The sequence below is a fragment of the Pristis pectinata genome, chromosome 15, assembly GCF_009764475.1.
Source record: "Pristis pectinata isolate sPriPec2 chromosome 15, sPriPec2.1.pri, whole genome shotgun sequence".
NCBI lineage: Eukaryota > Metazoa > Chordata > Chondrichthyes > Rhinopristiformes > Pristidae > Pristis > Pristis pectinata.
Window position 1 is genome coordinate 37,954,552 of NC_067419.1, and position 23,336 is coordinate 37,977,887.

The 23,336-nt window shown below is 42.8% G+C and overlaps 1 protein-coding gene across 8 annotated transcripts in view; it reads right to left on the reverse strand.

Moving 5' to 3' along the window:
- slc38a4 (solute carrier family 38 member 4) overlaps positions 1-23,336 on the reverse strand; it is an 84,719-nt gene that overhangs the window by 31,924 nt on the left and 29,459 nt on the right. The window contains exons 1-4 of one of the 8 annotated variants that reach the window (XM_052030021.1): positions 8,602-8,748; positions 6,540-6,638; positions 4,729-4,802; positions 2,677-2,949 (exon numbers count right to left, since the gene is read on the reverse strand). The gene's annotated coding sequence lies outside the window, so the exon portion shown is untranslated. Of the gene's footprint in view, positions 1-2,676; positions 2,950-4,728; positions 4,803-6,539; positions 6,639-8,601; positions 8,749-23,336 lie in introns of those variants that run through there. The other 7 variants (XM_052030025.1, XM_052030020.1, XM_052030022.1 and 4 more) reach the window with 7 other exon arrangements.

A 23,336-nucleotide genomic window follows, 5' to 3' on the forward strand; every position in this document is an offset into this window, starting at 1 on the left:
ACACGCACACTGAAATCCTGAACGCCATAGGTACTTATGTGGGGAAATATGTCAATGTACAAAAGCATTTTCTCGCCAATCTCCAAGCCATTATTGTGAATTTTCAAGAAAATTAAACCAATTAATGAACATATTATTAAAGAAACAAATAATCTCCAGTAGCTAGGGAAGGAATTTCTTTCCCCCTATTGAGAAGTAAGAGACATGGAGTACTTTACAAGTGTCTGTTGAGACTTGTATTACACAAGTTAAAAGATTATTGGGTAAATCCTGGAAAAGGATAGATGTCAAAGAAAAATGTAGGGACCTGGTATTGGAGTCCTCATCACCAACTTAAATGCAGGGTTTCCAAATGACCTATACAGAGTCAAAGTAATAGAGCATGGAAACAGGCCCTTCGGCCCAACTCACCCATGCCGACCAAGATGCCCATCTAAGCTCGTCCCATTTGCCTGTATTTGACCCATATCCCTCTAAACTTTTCCTATCTGTCTTTTAAACATTGTTATTGTACCTGCCTCAACCACTTCCCCTGGCAGCTCATTTCCATATACTCACAACCCTCTACGTGAACAAGTTACCCCTCAGGTCCCCTTTTAAATCTTCCCCTCTCTTCTTAAACCCATGTCCTCTAGTTTTGGATTTCCCTTCCTTGGGAAAAAAATTGTGTGCATTCACCCTGTCTATGCCCCTCATGATTTTATACCCTTCTATAAAGGTCACCCCTCAGTTTCCTAAGCTCCATTCAATAAAGTCGCAGCCTGCCCAACCTCTCCCTATCACTCAGGCCCTCGAGCCCAGATAACATTCTCGTAAATCTTCTTTGCACCCTTTCCAGTTTAATGACTTTTTTCCTGTAACAGGGTACCCAAAACTGTACATATTGGTGTTGAGCACCAGGGATATTGCCTGCAGTTATGTGAAGAAACTGGAACAACTAAAATTATCCTCCCTGCAGTCAAAAATTAGCAGAGACATTCACAATTATAAAGTGTTTTGATAAGGATAGACAGGGGAAACGGTTTCCATGGCTGGAGTGTATGTAACCAGGGAACACAGATGCAATGGGGGTGTGGCACAAGGGGAGGGGAAGTCATGGCAAGCCACTTTTAATTGCAATTTTTATAATCTTATTTATAAAATTTTAATATAATTTTTATAAATTTATAATCTGGCTGAAAGGGCAGTAGAGGGTGTGTCAACACTAACTTTCCAGAGGGAATTGGGTAAGTACTGAAAAGCTAATGATTTGCAGGGCTTTGGGAAAGGGACAGTGAAGTGGAACCGGTTAAACAGTTCTTTGAAAGAGTCAGCACAGGCGCATTGGGCCAAATGGTCACCTTCTCCTTAGATGGTTCAATGATTTGATGAAATGTCCTGCAATGAATGGAGATTGCCCTGTTCACCTTGAAACAGAAATAAATGAACAGGAAGACTTAATATCTGGACTTTCATACAGGTTTTAATATCCAGTGCTAATTTAACTGTGTCCTAGCTCATTGCTTTGATTCCCAGAACATACAGCACATAAGACTCAGTACAACTCACTTCTTCAATCAATAGATAAGAACTCAACAAATATTTACCAATTCCAGCCTATAGCAACAACTTTTACAATGAGTCAAAGCACCATAACAGATGCTGAAGGAACAGTGCATGTATTGGTGGTGGAGAGGAGGGGGCAGGAGATTAAAGAAATGTTGCTAACATCCACACTGCACTATTTGCCAATGTGAGTAGGATAGATTTGATTACAACCTTTTTGTGACTGAATCTGAGAGGACTCTTGTCTTGGGCAGGCACAGGTTGGAGGAGCAACACCTCATGTTCTGCCTTGGGATTCTCCAACCTGATGCCCTCAACATCGATTTCTCTAACTTCAAGTAATCCCACCCCTTCTTTTTCTCCCCCCCCCCCCCCCCCAAACTCCTCTGTCTTCCCTTATTCCTATGGCTCCCTTCCCTCACCTTGATGACCTGTCCATCTCCTCTCCTCCCCTCCCCCATCCTTTATTCCATGGTCCACTGCCCTCTCGTACCAGATTCCTCCTTCTTCAGCCTTTGGCCTCGTCTACTTATCACCTCTCAGCTTATTACATCTGCTCCCCCTCTCACTACCTTCGCCCTCTCACCTGGACTTGCCTATCACCTGCCTGCGTGTGCTCCTCCCCCTCCCCCCCACCACCTTATTCTGGCTTCTGCCCTCTTCCTTTCCTGTCCTGATGAAGGGTCTCAGCCGGAAAAGTCGACTGTTTATTTCCCTCCATTGATGCTGCCTGACCTGCCGAGTTCCTCCAGCACTTTTTGTGTATCACTGCACTGGAAGTAGTGCCTCATTGGGCGTGAGTAGAGACTAGATGTCAGGCTATTGGCTGAATGTCTGTACACCTAAAGCAATGACATCTTGAACTGTTGTGGTGACAATATTTCCTCCCTGCAAGTTCCGGTGCAAGTAATTATTCAATTAAGAGGATGGGGTGAAATTTTATCTTCTCCAAAGTCCTCAGTAATACTGAGTACTTCCATGGGAAATGCACTCATAGGCAAACCTGCTAAAGACAGCAGGAAGAAATTATTGTTTCCTAGCCTTTCATTTGTATATTTCTATTCACAGTTCTGTTTTGTGTAGTAGTTTTCATTGCTGGATTCAATTCTGATTCAGTGGCAGCATTCTTGCCTGTGTGTAAGGAGGTTCAAAACCTGCTCCTGAGATCTGAACATAGGTTGCCAGTTCAATGCAGCATTGAGGGAGTCAACTCCAGCAGGATGCCTTGGCATTATTCCAGGAAAAAGGGACTTCATGTTGGAGTTCTGGCCAATATTTATCCTTTAACCGACAGCACCAAAATGAATTAAGACACAAGGTTTGGCTCTGACGATAGATACGGCAGACCTGATCTAGGTCTCAAAATGACAGAATGATGGAAAAGCTCAGCAGATCAGGCAGCATCTATGGAAGGAGAAACAATACATTTTGAGATTGAAGACCATTCATCAATTCCAAAGATTTGTCATCTTCAGAGAAGAAACTGCCCCTTAGCATCTTCAATAAGCAATCCATTATTCTAAAACTTTGCTCCATTGCTCTAGATTCCTTTACGAGGGGAAATAACCTTTCAGCATTGACTCTATCAAGGCCCCTCAGAACATTACAAACTTTAGTTAGACCACCTCTCATTATTTTAATCTCTGAAGAGAATAAACCCAACTAAATCACTGCTCATGGGAGTTTTCTTTTGCAAAAAAAATGACTGGTACATTTCCCACATTATAATAGTACCTGTGCTTCAAAAAGAACTGCATGGAGTGAAAATAATTCTTATAAGAACGTATCATAAAGACAGATCGACTTGAATTTGTCGTGACTTTTATGGTCAGAAGATGCCCCATATTTCCAAAGAATCCACCATAGAGTCATACACAGGAACAGGTGCTTTGGCTCATGTTCATGCCAACCATCATGTACCCGTCTATACTTCTTCCATTTACTTCACTTGATTCATAACCTTCTATGCCCTGGCAAGTGAAGTACTCATCCAGATAAACTTTGTGATTGTCCCTGCCTCCACCAGCCCCTCTGGAAGTTTCTTGGGTGAAAATATTCTTCTTCAGATCCCCTGTAAACTCTTTACCTCTTACCCTGAAACAGATTACATTTGAAATAAAAACAGAAAATGCTGGAAACACTCAACAGGTCAGGCAGTATTTGTGGAAAGAGGAACAGAGTTCTAGTTTCTTTAGCACCATAAGCATACCGGCCTTGATATGGTGTTTATAAATGTAAGATTCTTGCTAGATTTAACAAGATGCCAGTTTGTGTTATTAATGCTAATCATACCAAATTATGACCAAGGCATTAATATTGTTCTTCCTGAACAAACAAGAAAGGGAAGGACTGCAAGTTGCCCAAGGGTGGATAAATAGGCATTTTCAGATGACTATAGTTAGCAGACTACTGAACATATTTTCTGAGCCTTGATCAACATGAACCATAAACCATAGAACCATACAGCACAAAACAGGCCCTTCGGCCCTCCATGTTGTGCCGTCCATCAAACCACCCTCACACTATCTAACCCTTTCCTCCCGCATATCCCTCTATCTGACATTTGTCCATATGCCTATCCAACAAAATCTTGAACCTGTCCAATGTATCTGCCTCCACCACCACCCCAGGCTGTGCATTCCATGCACCAACCACTCTCTGGGTGAAAAACCTCCCTCTGACATCTGCCCTGAACCTCTCACCCATAACCTTAAAGCCATGCCATCTCGTCTTGAGCATTGGTGCCCTGGGAAGGAGGCGCTGACTGTCTACTCTATCTATTCCTCTCAATATTTTATATACCTCTATCATGTCTCCTCTCATCCTCCTCCTTTCCAGTGAATAAAGCCCTAGCACCATAAGCCTCTCCTCATATTCCATACGCTCTAATCCAGGCAGCATCCTGGTAAATCTCCTCTGCACCCTCTCCAACGCCTCCACATCCTTACTATAATGCGGCGACCAAAACTGAACACAGTACTCTAAGTGTGGTCTAACGAGAGTTTTGTACAGCTGCATCATCACTTCGCGGCTCTTAAACTCAATCCCACGACTTATGAAAGCTAACATCTCATAGGCCTTCTTAACTGCTCTATCCACCTGTGAGGCAACTTTCAGTGAACTGTGAATATGAACCCCCAGATCCCTCTGCTCCTCTACACTGCCAAGTACCTTGCCATTTACCTTGTACTCTGCCCTGGAGTTTGTCCTTCCAAAGTGTACCACCTCACACTCAATGCCTTCCCTCTTCAGATAACCTGGAAGGCCGTAGAGAAGGACTCCTCAATGCATGTAAAACAAAAACCTCCCCCGCTAATGTAATGTTAAGGAAATAATATTAAATTACTTCCTCCATTTAAGAGTACAAATGAAATTCAGAAGCAAATAACTACTTTCTTTCCAAAACTGCAAATATGAAATTATTCTGATTATAATTAATAGTAAAGGTGTTTGTTTAAAAAAGGCCAAGAGAGATGACAAAACAATTTGGTTCTCATTGTGATTATCCATTTTTTCTGCTTCCCACTGTAAGTAGCCTTCTACTTGCATTAACTCGAGAGACCACATTCAGAATGGGAACAATTTTAAGTCGTTAATTATTCTGGAAGTGTGGAGGAAGGATTTTATTTACTCACGATGCAAAGCTACTTCACTCACAGCTGCATGCATTGTACATTAACACAGTATATTGAAGTACATAGGGAAAACATGAATCACAATCAATAGATTCAGAGATATGAAACTGAAATAACCCAGACTGAATTTGTGATAAAACACAATAATAACAACATAGGAAACAGGAGCACTTGGTCTCTTGCCTCAGTACTGCTATTCAATAAGATCACATATGATCTTTTACCTCAGCACTACTTTCCTGCACTAACCCATATCACTTGATTCTCCTCATATCTGAAAAATTGTTTATATTTACAAAATGTATTGGATTTAAAATTGGATTGGCCATAGAAGACAGAGGGTAGTGGTGGAGGGGTGTTACTCTGACTGGAGGTCTGTGATCAGTAGTGTTCTACAGGGATCAGTGGTGAGAATTCCACTGTTAGTGATATATCTCGATGACGTGGATGAAAATGTTGATGGGCTGATTAGCAAGTTGGGAATGACCCAATAATTGGTGGAGTTGTGGATAATGAAGAAGGTTGTCAAAGGATAAAGCAGAATATTAATTAGTTGCAGATATGGGCAGAAAAAACGGCAGATGGAGTTTTATCTGGGCAAGTGTGAGGTGTTGCAGTTTGGCAGATCAAATGACAGGACCCTTAAGAGCATTGATGTACAGAGGGATCTTGGCATTCAAGTCCAAACCTCCCCAAAAGTGGCAACACAAATAAATAGGGTGGTAAAGGTGGTGTATGGCATGCTTGCCCTCATCAGTTGGGCCATGTAGTACAAGAGTCAGGAAGTATTGTTGCAGCTGTATAAAACCTTGGTTAGGCCGCATTTGGAGTATCGTGTGCAGTTCTAGTCGCCCCTTTACAGGAAGGACATTGTTTTCTCTGGAGCACTGGAGGCTGAGGGGAGACCTGATAGAAGGATATGCAATTATGATAAGCATACATAGGGTAGATAAAGAGGCATGTCAAATTCTAGAGGTCATAACTTTCAGGTGAAAGGGGCAGTGGTGGAGGCAGTCACAATCATAGCACTCGAGAGACATTTGGACAGGCACACAAACATGCAGGGAATACAGGGATATGGTCGTGTGCAGGCAGATGGGCTTAATTAGTTTAATTTAGCATCCTGGTTAGCAAAGAAATGTGGGTCAAAGGGCCTGTTCTTGTGCAATGTATGTTGCTCAATGCAAGATGCTGATTTTGACTTCTTCAACATAAATAACATACCAGACTAAAGTGACTTGGTCTTGCACCTGCCTGATTTAACAACTGAATCTGAATAATTTCTCGGTCACCAAGACCAATAAGATAAATTTCTTCTCTCTAGCAAGTAAAAGTCTTGAACAATTATGATATACTTACTGAAAGTAAGCAAGATTCTTCAAGTAGATTTCATGAGTAAACTTTATTGTAACCTTTTTCAATTGGTCTTAATAAATCTTTCCCGGGAGTTCTGTTAATCTGTTGGGATGGAAAATAAATCACAGATTGGTTAATTTGAATGGCTAATTAGAAGCCATGTGGCAATTTAAAATTTGTCTAGACTAGGTTTAGGAAGCTAATTAATTCACAACCTTGACTGAATTAGAGTCATAGAATCAGAAGGAACAGAAACTTGCCCTTTAGCCCATTGAGTCTGTATTGACCATGAAAAATAACTTGCACTAATGTCATTTTATTTCCCACACATTTCCATCACCATCATCCAGATTCTACCACTCACCTGCACACTAGGAGCAACTTGTATTAAATATGATTTTCTATTAATAGGTTTTCCTTGAAGTGTCAGCCTTGGATAACCTTAACCCTAACTTCAGTTTATACTTTGCAGCACAGTGTTGAGAGTTGCAGATAAATGTTGGAGCCCCCACTGAACTAATTGAAGAAGAGTTGTTTTTGGAGGGGGGGGGGGGTCTCCTACTGTCCTAGGCAATGTCAATCTTTCACTCAGCACCACTGACACAATTTAATCATTCATTTCTCCCATTACTTTTGTGGAAGCATAATGCGTGTAAATGGATTGTCGTGTTTCCCCACAGTAACTGCTTTTCAAAAGTAATTAATTGGCTGTGAAAAGTTTTAGATGTCCCAAGGTCATAAGAGGGCCATATGAATGAAAATTCACTTCTTCCTCTGCCTGTTTGACTTCATTTTTCTTTGTTTTAATTGTGTTCCTTCTTGGAAGAATTGTGCAAAATTAAACATAAATTAATGTTTTTCTTGTGAATGCTGCTTATCTGCTGCTACTCACCTGTGATGCTGCTGCAAGTAAGATTTTCCTTGCACTTGTGCCTAGGACAATAATCTCAACTTTGACTCTGGCTCTTACTGTGGTACAATTCCACAGGCATTGACAGCGAGTTACTACCCCCCCTCAACTGGCTTCATAATGATTAGAAATGCCACAGCGAGTACTTTGAGAATATGGGTGTAAAATCTATTTCTGGATGGAAAATTACCCAGCATATATATAAGATTCAAATAAGTACAGTCCAACTTTATAAATCTGTGGCTACTTGCAGCATCTTCACAGGTCTATGTGTTGCATTCCAAGATAATGAATTGCTGTCTCCTTGTGCAAGATAGTTTCAATGATGCTCTTTTATAACCATCTGACTATAAACTACTTCTGTTTTTTTAAATAAAGGTTTATATTTCTCAACACGAGGGGACATAATTTTATGGTGATTGGAAGAAGGTATAAGGGGGATGTCAGGGGTAAGATTTTATTTTTACACAGAGAGTGGTGGGTGCGTGGAACGCACTGCCTGCAGAGGTTGTGGGGGCAGATGCATTGGGTACATTTAAGAGACTCTTAGATAGACACGTGAATGATAGAGAAATGGGGAGCTATGTGGGAGGGAAGGGTTAGATAGATCTTAGAGCAGGATAAAATGTCAGCACAACATTGTGGGCTGAAGGGCCTGTACTGTGCTGTAGTGTTATATATCTTTCAAAATTCTTTGTAATATACTTGTTTATAATATCCATTTTAACTTTCTGACATTTATCCATTTCCATCATTCCTACACTTCTAGCAAACAATAAAGGCAAGAAAATTACTCAATGCAATTCTAAGCTAGTGTTGTTTGATTCTGTCACCCAAAGGACTGCATCATGAAAATATCTAAAAACATGAAGGTGATAAGAAAAACCCAAACCAAGAGTGCCTTGGAATTCTTTAAGAACGCTTTACTCAACAAAAATCTTCCTTTCTCAAATTAGTCTCCATTTCCCAAGAGTCCTGTTACAAATAAATTAACCAACATTCAATTTTTCAATTTATAAACATGGATTTAACATTGCTTTCAATAATATTGATTAATATATTTCATAAGTACAGATGAAATAAATTAAAAAGTACATCAAGTGTGAACAGTCAATAATATTCAAGATACAAAAATGATATATATATATTACTTACATTCTTTCAGTTAAATAAACCAATAATACCTTAACATATTCTTTCTCAGTCTGTTGTTTGGAGGTTGACTCTGAGAAGTAACTATGTTACACACAAGACCTTGAACTGATTGTTCACCTGTCTACATGATGCAGATGACTAAAGAAGAGGGGAGTACATGAGACAGCCAATCAAATCACCAAACCCAACACCTCCATTTAAGGACTGTTTGCGTCAGTAATACAAAGCACAATATATCTTATCCAAAAATCCAAGATTAAGCCAGACTTTGTTTATCTTATCAAGCTGCCATCAGCAGAATTCTACAACTGACATATTACTTAGTGGAGGTCTCATTTAAAATAAAATCTTTAACATTATTATTCCCTGGTTACAAGCAAATTCTTTCCATGGTTCTCCCTCCTAAAATTGCCAGTCCTACAACCCTCTGAGGTACGTGCTCCTCCAATTCTGGATTCCAAAGTTCATCACTCCACCTAACATGAACATGCCTTCAACTGCCAAGGCCCTAGGCTCTGAAATTCCCTCCCAAGGCCTTTCCCCATCTCTATTTTCCTTCTCCTCCATAAGAGTCTCCTCTTAAAACCCAGTTTCTTTGACAGAGCCTTTGATCTCCTGCTTTGATGTAGCTTGATTATTTTTTCTGTTTGATAATGCTATTGTAAAAAAAACCCTTACAATATTTTTGCTACATTGAAGTTGTATCATTTCTATTCCTTGTGCAAATTTTCTTTTCTTTATAAACCACTCATGTAAAGGCTAAAGCCCAAAGCAGAAAAGACCACTAGACAGCAAAGGTTACTCAAGAAGTCATGATTAATGGAAAATAAGATTGGCTTTTAAGCTCCTGAGATACCGTAAAGAAGGAATGACTGTAGAATTCTATGCATTCATGGAGTGGAGGCAAAACGAATCAGCTACAAAGACAATACATTGAGGATGGCCCCAATGTATTGGGATACAGAATAACAAACACAGAGCAGCATAGTGAGAAAGTACCAGTGATGACAATGCTAATGTGATAATATCAGTAAAATAGTAACAGAAAGTCGGAAATAAGAAAAGTAGAAATGGGAGATGAAAGAATTGAGACAACTACCCCACTGGGCAACATGCGTATCCTTACAACCTATCCAGGAATGAGAGATGAATTGGTATGAGACTAGAACTTAAATTTGGTATCATTGTGGAAAGTTGAGTATCTGGCATAACATGGGGACTCCAGTGGTGAAGTGTGATTTCTAGTTTAGGCTGCAAGAGGCAAAGTCAAATTGTTTGATAAATAATGAAATGCTAATCGTGAAACTAACCGAGGAAAGGGGTAATATTTGCTGGTTCGGTCATATTTTTATCTGGCACCTCATTGGCTTGGAATTTCCTGGGAGATGCTCAGTGCTTGCTTACCCATTGACTAGCAGGGACAGACTAGAAGGCCTGAGTGGCTTGAACCTACTTATTTTCTTGTGTTCTTGTAACTAGGTTAATTATTAGGAGGTTTTGCACATACACAACAGGCTGCCAGTTCCTGCAGTGAACACTGATTTGATGAATTCCTTCCAAGGAGGGCTGGACCAGAAATCACCTGGTAGAACCATAGAATTACCATGGGACAGAAGGAGGATATTTTAGCCCAATGAGTCAATGCTTTTACAAAATGTAATTTATAATATTCATCAGGGTCAGGGTGGTCTCCTGGATCAACTTCAATATCCTAAAGAGAATTTCACATATTTCTAGATATTACTCCCATTAATTTTTACATGATTTTTCACCTCTCAGGTGGAGCTGGGTAGGTGGGAAGACTTTGGATGCGTATCACAAGTCATCACAATCGTATGGTGCGAGCTGAACTGACGAGTGGGTCTCTTCCTGTCTGTTGTTTGTTTATATTCTGGCAAGTAAAGCCTTCATTGATGTGACAGGTTTGAGTTTGGACCTGGTGGCTCTTCAGTAAACAAAAGCTTTCATCCCTGGGAATAGATTGGAAATCAATAGGGAGGTCAGCAGATTACTCTACAAACACCACATGCTCCAGTCAAGGACAGTAGAGCTTTGCAGACACTTGCCAAACATGGCTACATTTTGTCGGGAGAAAGTTGGCCTTTTACCAACACTGAGACCTTCAACGCAAAATTTATACTCTTTGCAGGCGGTCACTCTTTAACCTTCATGTGGCATTGACTGCACTTATACTAAGGCAAGTACCAGGCCTCCTTAGCTTGAGGACATGATATGAGAGACAGCTATCAGCTTAATTGCTGCACGTCAGAGCTAACTCTTTCATTGGGAAGAGAAAATCACTTTGTATCTCAAATCATGTTATAGTTTGTCAATAATTGCTGGGAAGATGTGAAGGATCCAATTTTTTTTCCTCTTCTGATCAATATTTGCTCGTGATGTTAGAATAGTGCCATACAGGCTGATTTTAACTTGCATGGGGTTTGTATGGGGGGGGGGGGGTGGTTGGTGAGGTCAAAATGAGTGACAAAGATGGGCGATGAGGTGGCGTACAGGAGTGAGATGGATCGGCTGGTTGAGTGGTGTCGCAACAACAACCTTGTGCTCACCGTCAGCAAGACCAAGGAATTGATTGTGGACTTCAGGAAGGGGAAGTGGGGAGAACACACACCAGTCCTCATTGAGGGGTCAGCAGCTTCAAGTTCCTTGGCGTAAATATCTCAGAGGATCTACCTTGGGCCCAACACATTGATGCAATCACTGAGAAGGCATGCCAGTGGCTCTACTTCATTAGGAGTTTGAGGAGATTTGGTATGTCACCAAAGATTCATACAGATGTACAGTGGAGAGCATTCTGACTGGTTGCATCACCACCTGGTATGGAGGCTCCAATGCACAGGATCGAAAGAGGCTGCAGAGGGTTGTAGACTCAGCCAGCTCCATCACGGGTACAACCCTCCCAGCCACTGAGGACATCTTCAAGAGGCGGTGCCTCAAGAAGGCAGCATCCATCTTTAAAGAACCCTCACCACTTGGGACATGCCTTCATGTCACCACCATCAGTGAGGAGGTACAGGAGTGTGAAGACCCACACTCAAAGTTTCAGGAACAGCTTCTTCCCCTCCACCATCAGATTTCTGAACGGTCCATGAACACTGCCTCGTTATTTCTCTTTTGCACTATTTATTTTTGTAACTTATACTAATGCCTTTATGTCTTGCACTGAACCAGAAGGGGGCCAATATCCTTGCGGCGAGATTTGCTAGGGTGGTACAGGAGGGTTTAAACTAGTTTGTGAGGGGGAAGGGAACCGGAGGAGTAGGTCAGAGGAAGAAGGGAATGGAGAAAAGTGAGATCAAACAGGTAGAGAGGCTTTGGGGAAGGAGAAGCAGAATACAGGGGGTAAAAGTAGTAAGGTAGATGGACTGAAGTGTGTTTACTTAAATGCAAGAAGTGTCAGGAATAAGGGGGATGAACTGAGGGCTTGGATAAGTATGGGGGACTATGATATCGTGGCTATTACTGAGACGTGGCTGACGTCAGGAGAGGAGTGGATATTGAATATTCCTGGTTTTCGGTGTTTTAAGAGGGATAGGGAAGGGGGGAAGAAGACGGGGAGGGGTGGCGATACTGGTCAGGGACACTGTTACGGCTGTGGAAAAGATGGATGTTGTAGAAGGATCATCTCTAGACTCTCTATGGGTGGAAGTAAGGAACAAGAAAGGAGCAGTTACTCTACTAGGAGTATTCTATAGGCCCCCCGGTAGCAGTAGAGATATAGAGGAGCAGATTGGCAGGCAGTGTTTGGAGAGAAGCAGAAATAACAGGGTTATTATAATGGGAGACTTCAACTTTCCAAATATAGACTGGAACCTGCTTAGTGCCAAAGGTTTAGATGGGACAGAATTTGTTAAGTGTGTCCAGGAGGGATTCTTGACGCAGTATGTTGACAGGCCGACTAGAAGGAATGCCATGTTAGATCTAGTTTTAGGAAATGAACCGGGACAGGTGAAGGATCTATTGGTGGGTGAGCATTTGGGGGACAGTGACCATTGCTCCATAACCTTTAAAATTGTCATGGACAGGGACAGGTGCAGAGAGGACAAGAGGTTTTTCAATTGGGGAAGGGCTAACTATGAGGCTATAAGGAGAGAACTTGGGAGTGTAAAGTGGGATGTCCTTTTTGAAGGAAAATGTGCCATGGGGATGTGGTCGATGTTCAGGGATCTTATGCAGGATGTTAGGGATAAATATGCCCCGGTGAGGCACAGAAGGAATGGCAGGGTGAAGGAACCATGGGTGACGAGAGAGGTGGAACGACTTGTTAGGGAGAAGAAGGTAGCATACGTGAGGTATAAGCAGCAAGGTTCAGACAGGGCCCGTGAGGAATATAGGGTAGCGAGGAAGGAACTTAAGAAAGGGCTGAGGAGAGCTAGAAGGGGACATGAAAAGGCTTTGGCTAGTAGGATTAAGGAAAATCCCAAGGCCTTTTTCAAGTACGTGAAGGGTAGGAGGATGGCTAGGGTGAAGGTAGGTCCGATTAAGGACAAAGGTGGGAGAATTTGCCTGGAGGCGGCGGAAGTGGGAGAAGTTCTCAATGAGTACTTCTCTTCGGTATTCACCAGGGAGAGGGGTCTTGATGATGCAGAAGGGAGTGCTGGTAGGGGTAATGTTCTCGAGGTTGTTGATATCAAGAGAGAGGATGTGTTGAAGTTGTTAGATAATATTAAGACAGATAAATCTCCGGGGCCTGACAGGATTTTCCCCAGGCTGCTTCGAGAGGCTAGGGAGGAGATTGCTGAACCGCTGGTAAGGATCTTTGAGTCCTCGTTGTCTACGGGGGTGGTGCCGGAGGATTGGAGGGTTGCGAATGTGGTCCCCTTGTTCAAAAAAGGTAATAGGGATAGTCCAGGGAATTATAGACCGGTGAGTCTCACGTCTGTGGTGGGTAAGCTGTTAGAAAGGATTCTAAGGGATAGGATTTATGAACACCTTGAGAATCATGGACTGATTAGGGACAGCCAGCATGGCTTTGTGAAGGGAAGATCTTGCCTCACAAGCCTGATAGAGTTCTTTGAGGAGGTGACCAGGAAGATTGATGAGAGCAGTGTGGTAGATGTGGTTTACATGGATTTTAGTAAGGCGTTTGATAAGGTTCCTCATGGTAGGCTTCTTCAGAAGGTCAGAGGCCAAAGGATCCAAGGAAGCTTGGCTGTGTGGATTAGGAATTGGCTTGCCTGTAGAAAGCAGAGGGTTGTGGTGGAAGGAGTGCCCTCGGATTGGAAGGCAGTGACTAGTGGTGTCCCGCAGGGATCAGTTCTGGGACCTCTACTTTTTGTGATATTTATAGATGACTTAGATGAGGAGGTGGAGGGCTGGGTTAGTAAGTTTGCGGACGACACTAAGATAGGCGGTGTTGTGGATAGTGTGGAGGGCTGTCAGAGCTTACAGAGGGATATTGATAGGATGCAGAGCTGGGCTGACAAGTGGCAGATGGAGTTCAATCCGGAGAAGTGTGAGGTGGTACACTTTGGAAGGACAAACTCCAGGGCAGAGTGCAGGGTAAACGGCAAGGTACTTGGCAGTGTGGAGGAGCAGAGGGATCTGGGGGTTCATATTCACAGTTCATTGAAAGTTGCCTCACAGGTGGAAAGAGCAGTTAAGAAGGCCAATGGGATGTTGGCTTTCATAAGTCGCGGGATTGAGTTTAAGAGCCGCGAGGTTATGATGCAGCTTTACAAAACTCTAGTTAGGCCACACTTAGAGTACTGTGTTCAGTTCTAGTCGCCTCATTATAGGAAGGATGTGGAGGCATTGGAGAGGGTGCAGAGGAGATTTACCAGGATGCTGCCTGGATTGGAGAGTATTGAATATGAGGAGAGCCTTAAGGTGCTAGGGCTTTATTCACTGGGAAGGAGGAGGATGAGAGGAGACGTGATAGAGGTATATAAAATATTGAGAGGAATAGATAGAGTAGACAGTCAGTGCCTCCTTCCCAGGGCACCAATGCTCAAGACAAGAGGTCATGGCTTTAAGGTTATGGGTGGGAGGTTCAGGGGAGATGTCAGAGGGAGGTTTTTCACCCAAAGAGTGGTTGGTGCATGGAATGCACTGCCTGGGGTGGTGGTGGAGGCAGATACATTGAACAGGTTCAAGAGCTTGTTGGATAGGCATATGGAGGAACGTGAGATAGAGGGATATGCGGGAGGAAGGGGTTAGGTAGTGTGAGGGTGGTCTGATGGACGGCATGACACGGTGGGCCGAAGGGCCTGTTTTGTGCTGTATGGTTCTATGGTACTGCTGCCACAAAATAACAAATTTCATGACATACATCAGTGATAATAAATCTGATTCTGATACCCAGAGAAAGGGGTCAAGGCAAGGTCCAGCCTATTTCAATGAACATACAGTGTCTTACTGCATAACATCTGACAGCAATGATGATTTAGGAATCAAGATTGGAGCCAGATGCTACTGATAACCCAAGGACAAGGTTCCAAACACAAGCTAAGAGATTGGACCCTTCTCCCCGCACTCCTTCCCCAAAATGGCTGCTGATGAACTGAGAGAAATCCAAAGATCCTGTCTGATGCCCAGCAAGCACTGCCACCCAATGCATCAATACAAAGATTAAAGAATAACAACTGTCACCCACGATGCAGATTAAATAGTGCTACGGGAGTATAACCTTAACATTTTAACTAGGCCCCCAAATGACTACAGTCAGACTTTCATTTACCTTGAGTGTGATGTCAGGGACATTGTTCCTGAACTATGGGAATCATTCTAATTTCCCAGTCAGATCTGCAGTTATAAAAAGATGGACCCCCAGCCTGATCCTGGACCCCTCCAGGAAAAGCACGAGAACAACCTAATGGCACCTCAGTATCTAATCTGATCACTCTTGGCTGGTGCCTAATCATAGCAACATGAGGGAAGGAAACAAACCTGTACCACATCCTGCCATACCACCACAGCTCAAGGCTAGCATTTTGTGAATTGGAGACATGCTTTCAGTAGACATCATGTTAAGTCTCATTTATTGTGGACATTTTCTATTCAGAACTTCCGTCTCTGCATTACCCCAAGTACCTTGAGAAGGAGATAACAAGCTGCATTTTTGAACTGGTGAAGTTACTCCCACAGTGTGGCTGGGGATGGACTTCCAGAAATAATGTGTCAAAATAGACAGTAGCGACGAAGAAACAACATTTCCAAGTCGGAATAATGCACAACTTAGAGGGCATTTGCAGATGGCATAGTTTCCATGCTCTTGCTGTCTTTGCCTTTCTAGGTGGTAGAAGTCACAGGTTTGGAAGATGTTGAAGAAGCCTCAGTGAGATGTTGTTCATTTTGTAGGCGGTACACACTGATGAGCCAGTGGTGCACGGCGTGAATGTTTCGGACAAAAGATTGGGCATCAACCAAGGGGATCTGAATGGTGTAGCACATCTGGAGCATGGCAGTAATAGAGAATAAACAAGGAGGCAGCATTTGGAAGGTGGAGTTAGGGCAAGAGGCAGCTCAGTGAGCTGAGAATTATCTGTTACAGATCTCCTTTTCCATTTCAAATCATGGAAGACAGACTATAGGCTATTTTTATGCTGTACTGCGATGATCTAATACACTGAATGACAACACCAAACTCAATCAGGGTGGGTTGCTTGGAAGGCCCAGATCTGCTTACCAGCAGCTGGCCACACCATCTGACAAATATAGAAAGGGGCTACAGTGAACAACATGGCTTAAGTATTAAACTACAGCCTAAGTTGGTGCAGTTAACCCAACTGGTACTCTTGTTTGTTTATTTGGCTGTCTTAGTACAGGCTTACTAATGCAAATGGAACAGCAAGATGGCTGGCGGTACCCAGGGTTAGATTGCCACTTGTAGTCCAAACTGGTTCAAGTTATGGCCAGAAGCAGCCTGTTCATGTGATTAGGAGGAGCAGAGATGTGTGGCCAGAATTCAGCAAGATACATACTTAACCGTGCCTTTTTGCTGGAATCCTCCACTAACCATGAGTTAGGCTGCATGTAGACCTGACAACAATTGAAGCAAGACCCAAGCCAGGCACATTGCATTTCTGTTTTGGCTTTTACAGTCTACCTTGTTTGACCTTGCACCTTATTGTCTACCTGCAATGTGCTTTCCTGTGGCTGTGACACTTCACTCTGTATTCTGATGTTTTTACCCTGCACTACCTCAATGCACTGTGTAATGAATTGATCTGTACAAACGGTATGCAAGACAAGTTTTTCACTGTACCTCAGTACAAGTGACAATAATAAACTAATAAATAATAATAAACAGGCATTGGGCCTGTGGCATACTAGTATTTTAAAAGACCTGGTTTAGACGGTCATCAGGGAAATTGGTTTATTATTGAGGTACAGTGAAGAACTTGTCTTGTATACCATTCATACAGATCAATTCATTTTCTTAGCCACCCATTCTGAGGCGGCATCTGTGGGAATTGATCTTCCGTGCCCTGAAATCGCCGTCCTCCTGCCCCAGTGCCACACGGTCCTTTCCCGCATCGTTCCTCAGTGTAGCCTTCCACTGGGAGCTCAGCTCCCAGCACTTGGGCACGTCATGGACCTGCTGCAGCAGACAGCCAGTTGCACTGACAGAATGGCTTTGACAGCGGAGACTCACCTCAAACACCTTCCCCCACCACCACCGCCGCCCCCCCCCAACAACCCTCAAATGGCTCACAGGCTGTTGTAGCTGTCAGTGTTATCAGAGCCACTTGTGAATCTCTTTGACATTTGCAAACATTCAGCAACACATAAAAATATTGTTGAAAAGTTTTTTTAAAAAAAACACTAAGAAAACATTCCCACACTAAAAATCAACTTCAAACCATTAAAAAATCTACCTTGAATAAGTAATGAAAACGCTACTTGCTTTTCCCCTAGCATTTGAACGAGGACTACCAGAAAGTTGAGAGATCGGCAGAAAATCATGCTGCTCCTTTGGACTCCACCAGAGTCCAGAGTAACAGGGCAGCAAGGTGGCAGACAGTGGGGTATAGCTTTGCCGAATCCAGCATTGGAGACCAGAACTCCTGCAGGGATAAGTCCCAGTATAAGCGCTGATACTTGGACAACAGATCTGCCCCAATATACGTCTGGAGCTAGAAGTCGATCCCATAAATTGGATCACATTTTACTAGCAGAATTTAAATTTCCAGACCTTTTATTGATGAAGTTAAACACACCAGACTGGAATCTCAATTCTTGTTGAAAATAATGAAGGAAAATTAAACACAAACTTTTTAAAAAAAGATGGAGACACAAGAGATTCTGCAGATGCTGGAATCTGGAGCAACACACATAAAAAGTGCTGGAGAAGATATTAAAAATTATCTTCCTTTTGCTGCCTGACTTGCTTATTTATTAATTACAAACTAGTTAAACATTTATGAATGCAATTTCAAGGTCCTTTGAAATTATTTGCTTCCAGCAGTAAATCACAGCTGGCAAAGGTGCCAACCACAAACACACCATTTTTGGTTCTGCCTGTTATTAAACTGCTAGCTAAAGCTGTCCTATCTCAAAATGCCAGACGCTGAGAGCGGGCACCCTTGTACCTCTGGGCTTTGCTGTCTTTCATACTGTTACATTTTCATTGTTTCTGGATGTCTTTCAGGAACATTATTTATCAATTACATTCTTAAACAATTGACAATAAAACATAGAACATTACAGCACAGTACAGGCCCTTCGGCCCATGATGTTGTGCCAACCTTTTAACCTACTCTAAGATCAATCTAACCATTCCCTCCCACATAGCCCTCCATTTTTCCATCATCCATGTGCCTATCTAAGAGTCTCTTAAATGTCCCCAATGTATCTGCCTCTACCAGCACCCCTGGCAGTGTGTTCCACACATCCACCACTCCCGGTGTAAGAAACTTACCTCTGATATCCCCCCTGTACTTTCCTCCAGTCACCTTAAAATTGTGCCCCCTCATGTTAGCCATTTCCACCCTGGGAAAAAGTCTCTGGCCGTCCACTCTATCTATACCTCTTATCATCTTGTACACCTCTAATCCTCCTTCGCTCCAAAGAGAAAAGTTCGCTCAACCTATCCTCATAGGACATGCTCTCCAATCCAGGTAACATCTTGGTAAATCTCCTCTGCACCCTCTTTAAAGCTTCCACGCCCTTCCTATGGTGAGGCAACCAGAACTCAACACAATATTCTAAGTGTGGTCTAACCAGGGTTTTATATACGATATCAAAGCAAATTTACTTCAAAAAATCTGAATTACTTTACCTTTATCCTTGCCACTGTTCCCATTCATTCAAATATATAGGACTGTTTTGTAGGCAAAGTTCCACAGCTTAATTGCTGGAGAAATGCAGGAAGTTTGTGCTCCATCACTGGACTCCATGAGGATTAAAGCCAGGAATCATTGGCAGAGTTTGGCCAGCAAGTTCAGGATAAATGCTGGTTCCCAGCACATTGGCCGACTACACGAGAACACAAGAAATAGAATTGGGAGTAACCTATTTGGCTCCTGATTACTAATCCACCATTCAGCAAGATTATGGCTGATCTTTTGTCTCAGCGCTACACTAAGTATTTGTTATTCATGAGGGATGGGGTGTGGACTTCCTACATATCACAGAGTAAAACATGGATACCATCAAGGCTGCTAGCATTGACTACTCTGTGGATAGAACAACTTGTATATAAGCAAGTTTCAGCTTGTACATTTCAGAACAAGTTGAAACATACAAGCACTTCGAACCCCAGCACCAGCTGCACACTTGACCCACATTCCAGACCAACCTCATGAGTACAGCTACGAGTTCCAGATCCTCTGGTTCCTCTGCAACAAGTCTGAGGTGGAGCCTTGGGCATATCTCCTGAATATGCAAATCCACCTGAATATGAAAATCCACGGAGAGCAAGTCAGCAGATTGGTGAATTGGTTTATTCTTGTCACATGTACAGAGGTACAGTAAAAAACTTGTCTTGCATACTGTTCATACAGATCAATTCATTATACAGTGCATTGAGGTAGTACAAGGTAAAACAATAACAGAATTCAGAATAAAGTGTTATAGTTACAGAGAAAGTGCAGTGCAAGTAGACAATAAGGTGCAAGATCATAACGAGGTAGACTGAGGTCAAGAGTCCATTTTATCATTCTGGGGACAAGTCTTATAACAGTGGGATAGAAACTGTCCTTGAGCCTGGTGAAATGTGCTTTCAGGCTTTTGTATCTTCTGGGGGGTGAGGGGGGGTTGCGGGGGGAAGAGGAGAGAAGAGAATGTCCGGGGTGGGCGGGGTCTTTAATTATGCTGGCTGCTTTACCGAGGCAGTGAGCAGTGTAAACAGAGTCCATGGAGGGGAGGCTGGTTTCCGTGATGTGCTGGGCTGTGTCCACAACTCTCTACAGTTTCTTGCGGTCACATGCAGGGCAGTTGCCTTACCAAGCCATGATGCATCCAGAAAGGATATTTTCTATGGTGCATCAATAAAAATTGGTGAGGGTCAAAGGGGACGTGCTAAGTTTCTTCAGCCTCCTGAGGAAGTAGAGGCGCTGGTGAGCTTTCTTGGCTGTGGCATCTATGTGGTTGGACAGGCTATTGGTGATGTTAACTCCTAGGAACTTGAAGCTCTCAACCCTCTCGACCTCAGCACCACTGATGTAGACAGGAGCATGCGCACTGCCCCCCCCCACCTCTTCCTGAAAGCCAATGACCAGCTCTTTTGTTTTGCTGACATTGAGGGAAAGGTCATTGTCATGACACTATGTCACTAGGCTCTCTATCTCCATCCTGTACACCGACTCATCATTATTTGAGATGCAGCCCAGTACAGTGGTATCATCTGCAAGTTTGCAGATGGAGGTGGAGCAGAGTCTGAGAATCTGGCCAGGCAGTTGTGAGTGTATAGAGAGGAGAGTAGGAGGGCTGAGGATGCACCAGTGTGAGAATAATCATGGCAGAGGTGTTGCTGCCTTTCCTTACTGTTGGTCAGGAAGTCAAGGATCCAGTCACAAAGGCAGTTGTTGATTCCAGGTCCTGGAGTTTGGAGATGGGTTTACTTGGAATTATGATATTGAAGACAGAATAGTCAATAAACAATAATCTAACGTAGGTGTCTTTACTGTCCAGATGAGTGTAGGGCCAAGGAGATGGCGTCTGTTTCAGCGGTAGGTGAATTGAAGTGGGTTGAGGTCGTCTGGGAGGCTGGAGTTAATGCGTGCCACGAACAGCCTCTCGAAGCACTTCATGATGGTGGATGTCAGAGCCACCGGTCGGTAGTCATTAAAGCATGTTACCTTGTTTTTCCTTAGGTACTGGGATGATAGTGGTTTTCTTAAAGCAGGTGGAAACTCACATTGAAGCAGGGAGAGGCTAAAAATGTCTGAAAATACCCCCCGCCAGCTGATCTGCGCAAGACTCAATGACACGGCCAGGGGCACCATCCGGGCCAGATGCTTTCCACGGGTTCACTCTCTGGAAGACTGATCTTACGTCATCAACAATGACTATGGGTTCAGGTGCATTGGAGGCTGTCGGGATGGGTGGTAACATTCCAATCCCCTTTTGTTCAAAATGTGCATTGAATATGTTGTTCATTGGGAAGGGATGCACTGTTGTCAGTGATGCTGCCCGACTTTGTTTTGTATCCAGTTATAGCATGTAAGACCTGCCACAACTGACGGCTGGTCTGGGACTCGATTTTAGACTGATAGTGTCTCTTGGCATCCCTGATAGCTTTACAGAGGTCGTATCTTGATTTCTTGTATTGGTCAGGGTCACCTGATTTGAGAGCTGCATGGATCTCCGGGTTTATCCATTGTTTCTGGTTTGGGAACACCCGAAACTGTCCTCTTTGATACACAGTCTTCAGCACACTTGCTGATAAAGTGTACTTTCCTTTACGAACCTCATTTCCCTTAATGTCCAAAAATCTATCACACACCGGTCTTGAGTAAATTCAGCAACTGAGCCCCCATAGCCCTTTAGGTAGAGAATTCCAAGGAATGGGCGAAAAATGGTCTTCTCATCTCAGTTATGGATGGCAAACATCTTATTTTGAGACAGTAACCCCTGGTTCAAGATGCCTGAACCAGAGGAAACATCATCCCTGCAGCTACCTTGTCAAACCATCTAAGTAACTTGTATGATTCAACGATATCAGTTCTCGTGGTTCTAAACTCTGAAGAGTTTGCTTACCATCTCCTCTTGTGGCAATTCCACCCCCGCAGCCCAAGAATCAATCTGGTGAAGCAGCATGCATAATCAAAACAACATCAAGTGTAATTTAAAAGCTGTCTAGCAAAAACCTATGAGAATAAGAGAGCATTTTGCATACTTATTGAAATGTTCTTCTGTAGCAACTTCCTGATGCACCGACACTAGAATCTTCAATGGTGCAAGTGAAGCCAATGCAATCTGTGTCAATAATTCAGCATCTCATGCAAATGCCAATTATAAACATGTCTGTACTCCTGCTGTTTACTGTCTTCTGCAGTTCAGAAAGCACAACTTTTTTTGACCTAATAAACTTGATGCTACTTGTGTGGGGATGGTTTTAAGCATTGCAACAATAGAGCAGATTCTCTAGCCATTAGATGAATATTTTGTTTTTAAAATGATTTTTAAAAAATCCACTAAAGCCTACTGGAAAAATACTTTTATTTCCACTAATAACATTCCCCTGCCATCAATTAATTCATTCAATTATATTTTTGATCATATTGTTCTAAGAATTCTCCATATGGCTTTCAAGATGCTTATAAAGGCAATTCACCAATTCTATTTGTTTTGGTATACAGGAGGTGTACAAGACGATAAGAGGCATAGATAGAGTGGACAGTCAGAGACTTTTTCCCCCGTGTGACAATGGCTAACACGAGGGGACATAATTTTAAGGTGACTGGAGGAAGGTATAAGGGGGATGTCAGGGGTAAGTTTTTTTTTAAAAACACAGAGAATGGTGGGTGTGTGGAACGCACTACCTGCAGAGATTGTGGGGGCAGATACATTAGGGACATTTAAGACACTCTTAGATAGACACATGAATGATAGTAAAATAGGGGGCTATGTGGGAGGGAAGGGTTATATAGACCTTGGAGCAGGATAAAACGTGGGCACAACATTGTGGGCCAAAGGGCCTGTACTATGCTGTAGTGTTCTATTTTTGTAGGACAACCTGTTCAATGGCGGAACTGTGGTGAAAAGGGGACGGAAGAGTAACAGTGCGGCAGAAATCAGGCAAAAAACAAAAAGGTGTTCATGATTACATTGGAGAAAATGAAGATTTTCTTCAAAAACTAATTAAGATACAGCCTGAACTAATCTGTAATTATTACTATTACCGATTTTGATTTAACTGCCACTTTCACTTCTTGAGGATGTTGCAAATGCCCCACGTCTAGTGAATTTTAAACTGTACTCACCTTTGTCATGTAGCAAAATCCCACAAATAGCAAGGGGCTCATCTGCGTCAGTAGTATTAACATCAAGTTCTGCTTAACCTTTCATCCATAACACGCCACCTCCAACTTTGCAGCTCTCTTTCAACAGTGCATCACGGGTTGGGTTGTGGGCTCTAGTTTCAGGGACGTTAAATAAATCATGGGCTGATTATGCTAGACCAGACCTGCTGTTCATAGTGCCAGCCCCCAGTACTTATCTATTCCAGATGTGGAGGGACAAATGATTTGATAATCTACTTGTGTCATACAAGTATCTTGTATGACACAAGTAGATCCCAGGTGGTGTACCACTGAGGCGCTGCACCCCAA